This window comes from Felis catus, chromosome X (genome assembly GCF_018350175.1).
Source record: "Felis catus isolate Fca126 chromosome X, F.catus_Fca126_mat1.0, whole genome shotgun sequence".
Taxonomy (NCBI): Eukaryota; Metazoa; Chordata; class Mammalia; order Carnivora; family Felidae; genus Felis; species Felis catus.
This window is the reverse complement of record NC_058386.1, coordinates 122,022,349-122,030,677: the sequence shown is the minus strand read 5'-3', so window position 1 is coordinate 122,030,677 and position 8,329 is coordinate 122,022,349. Positions and strand designations below refer to the sequence as shown.

General features: G+C 38.6%; 1 long non-coding RNA gene across 2 annotated transcripts in view; it reads left to right on the top strand.

The window, feature by feature from the left end:
* Positions 1-6,647: 6,647 nt before the first annotated feature.
* Positions 6,648-8,329, top strand: part of LOC109496640 — a 50,290-nt gene continuing 48,608 nt past the window's right edge. For both annotated transcript variants that reach the window (XR_006593097.1, XR_002739880.2), the window contains exon 1: positions 6,648-6,887. This is a non-coding gene — a long non-coding RNA (uncharacterized LOC109496640). The remainder of the gene's footprint in view (positions 6,888-8,329) is intronic.

The following is an 8,329-nucleotide window of genomic DNA, read 5'->3' as shown; positions in this document are numbered from 1 at the left end:
ATAAGCGAACTGCATAGTTCAAGTTTAAACCCGTGTTGTTCAAGGGTCAACTGTAATTGAATTCTTTTTTTTTGTTAATATCACAGCATTTCAATTTGACTCTTAAAGTTTTTGCTCTTAGTGGGTTTCCAGTATAGTCAAAGCAGACTTTCTTTTTGTATTTGCAGTCAGCCAATTACAGGGGTATTTATGTCATGACAAAGCTTAAAAGATGAGTTGAAAAGCAGTTTGGACAAGGCTATGTGTTCATCAGGACACTGCAGTGAGGCATATACAGGATGCCTTTGTTAGACAGTATGACTTTTGGAAGATTGGCAAACTAAGGAGTAATATTTAAACTATTTTATTCTATTTTTGTTATGTTTTTCTTTTACATTTACTGTTTGCTTCTTTAAAAAAAAACACCTTATTGAGGTCTGATTGACATACAAAAGGCTGTATACATTTAATGTAAAAAGCCTGATGAGTTTGGAGACAAGTATACACTGGTAAAACCATCACCATAATCTATGCTATAAACATATCCATTACCTCCAAAAGTTTTCCCACTACCCTCTTTATTTAGTATTTTTTATGATATGAACGCTTAACATGAGATTTACCCTCTTAGCAAATTTTTAAGTATGCAACACAGTGTTGTTAACTATAGGCCCTAGGCTGTACAACAGATCTTCGGGACTTACTCATCTTGCAGATCTGAAACTTTATACTCTTTGACTAATAACTCCCTGTTTCCCCTCACCCCAGCCCCTGGCAACCACCATCTAACCTTTGCTTCTATGAGTTTCACTATTTTAGATTCCTTATTATAAGTGGTATCATATAGTATTTGTCCTTTTGTGTCTGGTTTATTTCACTTAGCATCCTATCTGCCAGGTTCATTCATGTGGCTACAAATGGCAGGATTTTCTTCTTTTTAAGGGCTGAATTATATTTCACTGTATGTATATATCACTGTTGTGAACTGAAGGTCTGTGTCCCCCACCCCCCAAAAATTCATACTTTGAAACCTTAACCCCTAATGTGGTGCTATTAGGGGGTGAAGCCTTTGGGAGCTAATCAGGTCATGAGGGCTCTGAGTTGGGTCTGTGCCCTTATAAACGGGACCCCAAGAGAGTTATTTTGCTCTCTGTCTGACATGTGAGGATAGAAGTTGTTGGTTATCTGAGACCTGGAAGAGGGCCCTCACCAGAATCCAACCATGTTGGCATCCTGATCTCAGACTTCTGGCCTCCAGAAATGTGAGAAAGAAATTATTGTTTAAGCCCCCCCAGTTTATGGTACTTTGTCAGAGTATCCCCAGCTGATGACGACAATCACATTTTCTTTATCCATTCATCTGATGATGGACATTTAGGTTGTTTCCATACCTTGCCTATTGAGAATAATGCTGCAGTGAACATGGGGGCACAGAGATCTCTTTGAGATCCTGATTTCAATCCCTTTGGGTATATACCTAGAGGTGGGATGGATGGATCATATGATAGTTCTATTTAATTTATTGAGGAGCTTCCATACTGTTCTCCATAGTGAACATAGTGGCTGTACCAACTTATGTTCCCACCAACAGTATACAATGATTCCCTTTTCTCCACATCCTTGAAACCACTTTCTGTCTTTGTTTTTTTAATAATAGCCATCCTAACGGGTCTGAAGTGATATATCTCATTGTGTTTTTTTAAAAATGTTATTTATTGGGGCGCCTGGGTGGTTCAGTTGGCTAGGCATCCGACTTCGGTTCAGGTCACGATCTCACGGTTTGTGAGTTCGAGCCCCGCGTTAAGCTCTGTGCTGTCAGTTCAGAGCCTGGAGCTTGCTTCGGGTTCTGTGTCTCTCTGTCTCTCTGCCCCTCCCCCACTCCTGCTCTGTCTCTCTGTCTCTCTCTCAAAAAATGAATAAATGTTAAAAAATATAAATAAAAATGTTTATTTATTTTTTAGAGAGAGGGCGGGGAGGGGCAGAGAGAAGGGGAACAAAGGATCCAACGTGAGCTCCGTGCTGAGAGCAGACTGCCTGATACGGGGCTTGAACTCAAAAACCGCAAGATCACGACTGGAGCTGAAGTCAGAAGCTTAACCAACTGAGCCACCCAGGTGCCTGTTATTGTGATTTTGATTTGCGTTTCTCTGATGATTACTGACATTGAGCACATTTTCATATACCTGTTTATCACGCGTACATATTCTTTGGAGAAATGTCTATTTAAGTCCTTTGCCCAGTTTTTAATTATTTGCTTTTTTTGCTATTAAGTTTCAAGGGTTCCTTATATATTTTGGGTATTAGCTCCTTATCAAATATAGAGGTTACAAATATTTTCTCCCATTCTGTAGGTTGAAAATGTCTTTTAATTTTGAATTTTGTTGGTTATTTCCTTTGTGTGCAGAAGCTTTTTAGTTTGATGCAGTCTCACTTGTTTATTTTTGTTTTTGTTGCCAGTGCTTTTGGTGTCCTATCCAAGAAGTCAGTGCTGAACCCAAGGTCTTGCAAGCTTTTTCCCTATGTTTTCTTCTAGGAGATTTATAGACTCAGGCCTTAGGTTTAAGTGTTTAAACCATTTTGACTTACCTCTGTGTAGGGTGTGAGATAAGGGTCTAATTTCACTGTTTTGCACATGGATATCCAGTTTTCCCAACACCATTGATTGAAGATGGTGTCCTTTCCCCATTGTGTACTCTTGGCACCCCGTGGAAGGTCAGTTGACTGTATATGCGTGGGTTTTTTTCTGGGCTCTCAATTCTGTTCCACTGGTTTCGGTGTCTGTTTTTATGCCAGTATCATATTGTTTTGATTACTGTAGCTTGTAATATATTATGAAATCCAAAAGTGTGATACCTCCAGCTTTGTTCTTGCTCAAAATTGTTTTGGCTATGTGGAGTCTTTTGTAGTTCCATACAAATTTTAAGATTGTTTTTTCTATTTCTGTAAAAAATGCCATTGGGATCTTGATAGGGATTACACTGAATCTGTAGATTGCTTTGGGTAGTATGGCCATTGAAACAATATTAATTCTTCCAGTCAATGAACACGAGATGTCTTTCCATTTATGGGTGTCTGTTTTAGCTTTTGTTATCAGTGTCTTATAGTTTTTAGTGTACAAGCCTTTTACCTCCTTGGTGAAGTGTATTGCGAAGTGTTTTATTCTTTTTTGATTATAAAAGGAATACAAGTTCATTGCTGACATTTGGGAAAATATGGCAAAAGTGGTAACAAGGAAAGATCACTAATCATTGCTAAGGGTCCTATGAAAAGAAGAATCACTTTAGCATTTTAGAAACAACTTTTAGTTCTTTTGCTATGCTGTGCAAACCATGCTCACACGCCTAAAAAATCAGCCCTCTTGATGCACTGTAGTAGTCACTTGTAATATTTCTTCAAGGCACTTACTGAAATCTGTAGATATATATTTATTTGCACATTTATATGTTGGCTAAAACTGCCGCACGAGAATGTAAATGCCGGGAGGACAGGTCTGTGCCCTCGCTCACCATTGTGTCCCCAGAGCCTGCTAGACTTCCTGCCACATAATCGGTGCCTGATAAATATTTATTGAATAAATGGATTATATATATACACATATATGATTCCAAATCATATAATTGAATTTTCTTCGATTAAAACATCACAGCATTTCAATTTCCACTGTGTTTTCAAAGTTCTTGCTTTCAGAAGTTTCCCAGTGTATTCAAGACAGACTTTCTTATTACATTTGAAATAAGCGAAATGGTGGAGATGTTTATATATTGTGAACATATATGTTTAAATTGAGATTATATTTGGGGCGCCTGGGTGGCTCAGTTGGTTAAGTGTCCGATTTCAGCTCAGGCCATGATCTCACGGTTTGTGGGTCCCACCCCACGTCGGGCTCTGTGCTGACAGCTCAGAGCCTGGAGCCTGCTTCGGACTCTGTGTCTCTCTCTCTCTCTGTTTCTCCCCCCACTCACATTCTGTCTGTCTGTCTCTCTCTCTCAAAAATAAATCAAGCTTAAAAAAATGGAAAAAAATAAATTAAGATTATATTTTAATACTATTTTGTACCCTGTTTTTTATTACTTTACCCTGTATCGTATGTTACTTAACAATATGTAATATTTCATAAGTATTTTTCTTACAATCCCCACAGTTTTGTCAGATGATTTTTGATGGCTGCATGGTAGTTTTCCTTATAGATAAACAGGCCAAGGTTTCCTTACTGTGTCTTTGGTGTTGCCTATTTATACTGTTTTCAGCATCTTGCTCCTGTAAGTACCACTGTATGTTACGCATACTTTCTTGGAGACAGTTCCGATATGTCCACTGAATGATTGGAAGTTCTAGGTCAAAGCGAATGAATTTCTTTTAAGGTTCTTGTTATGTCACCACAGTGCACTTCAGAGAAATTGCACGAATTTACATCGTCATCCACAATACATTACGGGAGCGCACTTAACTCTGCATGCTCACAAACCTCACATAATTCTCTTTACTTTTGTCAATTTTGTAGATAAAAATATTGTAGACAAAAATATTGTTTGGTTTGCATTTCTTTGTTTACTAGCAAAGGCATACATTCTTTCTCTCCTTTCCTTCCCTCTGTTCTTTCCTCCATCCTTCTCTCCCTTTCTCTCTCTGCTCTCCTCCCTCCCTCTCCCTCTCTCTTGCTTTCTGTCTCTCCCTGTCTTTCTTTTGTCATTTCTGTCTGTGTCTCTTGCCAATTTGTTTCTTCTGTTGGGGTCCTTTTTCCTGTATATTTGTAAGAGCTCTTAACCTATTAAGGGTATTGACCCTGTCACATATATTAAATCTCCTAAATCTGGCATTTCTCTTTTGTTTTTCCGTATGCTCATGTTGAAATAAATAAATTTAAAACTTTTGTGTAGGCAAAACTAGGAGTCTTTTTCTTTACAGCTTTTACCTACTTATGCTTAAAGAACTATTCCTTCCCCTGAGATTAAGCATTCACCTAAATAGTGCCCAGCTTATTTTACCCCAGTGGTTAAGCATTTCACATTTAACTATTTAATTCACAGTTATGGGGTATTTCTAATGGTGTGGAGGAAGAAAAATAATTTTCCCTCTGCCCTTCTCGGTTCTTGGCTGAGAGCCCCCTGTAATAAAAGACAGATTCACAGGAGAAAATAAACAATTTTAATTACATGCATGCACATATGGGAGTCCCACAAAGATATGTGACTCAAAAGGTGGCCAGACTACTGAGGTAAATATACCATCCTGAGTTACGGAAAGGGATAGGGGCCTAGGGTTTCCAAAGTGTGGGGCAGAGACAACTCAAAGGAAGGTGAGAAGTGAAAATGTTTCCTAAAGAAAATTTGCCCTGCCATGCAGATAAGTCTCTAAGACGAAAAAGGGATCTCTGGTAATACCTCCCTTCTTGGTACAGGCCGCCTTTCTAATGTAAATTTCCTTTACAAAAGGATCCCTTCTACTGTTTTCAGAGCTCCTCCTGTGTCTGCAGTTTCTCAAAATAATTAGCTCAAAATAATCCTTATGCCAAAGTGGCGTATTTGGGGGTGGCATATTCTGCTCGCTTAAGAACGTATCGTACAAGATACTGATTCGTTTTTTTCCTCATTTTTAAACAATTCTACCAACTCTGTCCAAGCTCCTCACTCACTTGGACTTCATATCCCTCTGACTAAAGTGGAAGTTTCTTCCTAGCATTCTAGAGGTTTTATTGTGAATGGGATATTCTTTTAACATTGTATGTTCTAACTTGTTATTGCTGGCATACAGAATTACTATAAGTCCTGTACATTTATTTTGTAATCACCTAACTGAATTATCCTAGTAGTTCTTCGAGTTCATTCACTTGCATTCCTAAGTAGAAGTAGAATGTGATATATCTCCATTTAATATAGTGTGAGCATTTCCTCATTGGCACCCTATTACTTTAAGAAAACCCTAAGGTTAATGTTTGCATAAAATTCTGCTGTATGAGATACACTAGAGTTAAAACATTTTTTGGTTCTTTAAGTTTATTTCTTAATTTAACTCTTGATTTTGAAATGATTCCAGATTTGCAAAAATTTGCAAAATAGCACAAAGAATTCTCATGTACCTTTCGTCCAGCTTCCTTAAATGTTAACATCTTACATAATCACAGTACAAGGATGAAAGCCAGAGAAATAACATGATGCAATATTACAAACCAATCTGTAGACCTTATGCAGAATTTATCAATTGTTCCACTAATACCTTTTTTTTTTTTTTTGGCTCCAGGATCAAATCAAATGTCTCCTTTGTCTTTTATGATTTGGGACAGTACCTTAGTCTTTATTGTTACTGATTCTGAAACTTTTGAACAGAACTGGCCAATTATTTTGTAGAATGTTGCTCCATTTTGTTGTCTGAGGTTTCCTCGGTTAAATGCAGATTTGGCATTTTTGGCGAGGATACCACAGAAGTGATGCTGTGCCCTTCTTAGGGTCTCCTGTCAAGAGGTGCCTCATGTTGATATGTCCTGATACCAGTGATGTTAATTTTGATCGTTGTTTTCCAGGTTTCTTCACTGTGGAGTTACAATTTTTCCCTCAGTAATTATAAATATCTTGTGGTAATATGTTTTCAGACTATGTAAATATCCTGTTTCTCGTTATACTTTTATCCACTAATTTTAGCATCTGCTGATGATTTTTCTTGAAACAATTATTACCATGGTGTTTGCTAAATGATAATTTTCTGTGTCCATCATTCCTGCTATATTTATGAATTGAAAGAGCTCTCCTTTCTCTCTCATTTATTTATTCAATCATGTATTTATCTCTCAGTGTGGCCTCAGTGTGGATATTTATTTTATACCTTGCTATTTTTCAGGTTCATCTTGTACATTTGCTGTGCCTGCACATTTCTCCAAGGAGAATGGTATTTAGAAGTCAACATCTGGGCACTAGGTATGCTCATTGCTACTGGGGCCATTGACTCTAGGTCCTCTCAGTGCACAGAGCTGGGAAATATATGTATGTATACACAGATACACACACATATATGCATTCAGATGCATATTGTATGGCCCGCTAAGGCAATGTCTTTATAATCACATTGTACTAAGAATAGTTATTGGGGGGTGCCTGGCTGGCTCAGTTGGTGGAGTGTGCAACTGTTGATATTGGGGTCATGAGTTTGAGCCCCATGTTGGGTATTAGAGATTACTTAAAAACTAAAATCTTAAAAAAAATAATACTTATTAGGAACTCATGGATGTGGATTTTATTTTTTAAAAACGTTTATTGATTTATTTTGAGAGAGAGAGAGAGAGAGAGGGACTAAGCAAGGGAGGAAAGAGAGGGAGAGAATCCCAAGCAGGCTCCTCACTGTCAGTGCAGAGCCCAACGTAGGGCTTGATCCCATGAACTGCAAGATCATGACCTGAGCCAAAATCAAGAGTCCCATGCTCAACCGACTGAGCCACCCAGGCGACCCTGTATGTGAATTTTAAAAGATGACTTCCTGGGACACCTGGGTGGCTCAGTTGGTTAAGTGTCTGACTTCGACTCAAGTCATGATCTCATGGTTTGTGAGTTTGAGCCCCACATCGGGCTCCGTGCTGACAGGTCAGAGCCTGGAGCCTGCTTCAAGTTCTGTGTCTCCCTCTCTCTCTGCCCCTCCCCTGCTCATTCTTTCTCTCTCTGTCTCTCTGTCTCTCTCTCAAAAATAAACATTAAAAAATTTAAAAGATAACTTCCTGACACCTATCAAGATGGTCATATAGCTTTGATTGTGATGTGATGAATACTATTCACATGTTTTTCTAATTATCAAACACCTATGTACACCTAAAGGAAAACCTGCCAAGTCACAGTAAACTAGTCTTTTAGTGTGTATTATTCTTCAGGAATTGCTTTGCTAATACTTTATTTAGAATTTATGCTTCTATATTCACAAATTAGGTTTTTAGTTCTCGGTTTTGGTGCTTCATCAGGTTTGGATATCCGACTTAAGGTCGCTGTATTAGTTTCCTGTGGCTACTGTAGCAACGTTATGTATTCTCTGGTGGTTCTGAAGGCCAGAAGTCTGAAAGGAAGTTGTCGGTGTGGTGGCTTCCTTCTGGTAGCTCTGAGGGAGCACCTGTTCCCCGCCTCTCTCCTGCCTTCTCGTGCTTGTCGGTAATCCTCAGTGGTTCTTGACTTGTAACTGCATCACTCCAAGCTCTGCCTCTGTCTTCACATGGCCTTCTCCTGTGTGTCTCCCCATGTCCTCTCCTCTTCTCATAAGGATGCAAGTCACTGGATTTAGGACTCGCCCTAAATCCGGAATGATTCCATCTTGAGATCCTTAACTAATTACAATTGCGAAGATTCTCCTTCCAAATAAGATCACAGTCTGAGGTTCCAGG